Source organism: Nicotiana attenuata, unplaced genomic scaffold (assembly GCF_001879085.1).
Source record: "Nicotiana attenuata strain UT unplaced genomic scaffold, NIATTr2, whole genome shotgun sequence".
Lineage (NCBI taxonomy): Eukaryota > Viridiplantae > Streptophyta > Magnoliopsida > Solanales > Solanaceae > Nicotiana > Nicotiana attenuata.
In genome coordinates this window covers 65,435-65,771 of record NW_017673736.1, presented here as the reverse complement: position 1 = coordinate 65,771, position 337 = coordinate 65,435, and the positions used below count along the sequence as shown (strand labels likewise).

Sequence of the window (337 nt, the reverse complement as noted above, 5' to 3'; positions counted from 1 at the left end):
GAGAACGTGTAAAATCTTGGAATGCGGCTACCAGCCTAGGAGAGAAGGCATGAGATCTGGGAAATATTTACTATTTTACTATCAGCTTGTTTGGATGGTTGTTCCCGTTGTATTTTATTGTATTGGTATCATAAAATAATGTTTGTTTTGATTGTCTCATTAAAGTTGGTTATATTGTATTTTTAAATTTATTGTTCCGGAACAATAAAAAGTCCCTTTTTTTTAAACAACTGATTTGGTGTGATGGGATTGTTTCCTATTTTTCTTTTCAATTATGCCCTAACTTATTACTCCACAATTCTATTTTACCCTTTACCTTTTTTTCTATTTTAACTCA

The 337-nt window shown here is 30.9% G+C and overlaps 1 protein-coding gene across 1 annotated transcript in view; it reads right to left on the bottom strand.

Annotated features, from left to right (window-relative positions):
- LOC109217138 (acyl-lipid (9-3)-desaturase-like) overlaps positions 1-25 on the bottom strand; it is a 2,167-nt gene extending 2,142 nt beyond the window's left edge. Inside the window, exon 1 of the mRNA XM_019381370.1 lies at positions 1-25. This exon is cut by the window's left edge and continues 2,142 nt beyond it. The gene's annotated coding sequence lies outside the window, so the exon portion shown is untranslated.
- Between the last annotated feature and the right edge of the window lie 312 nt (positions 26-337).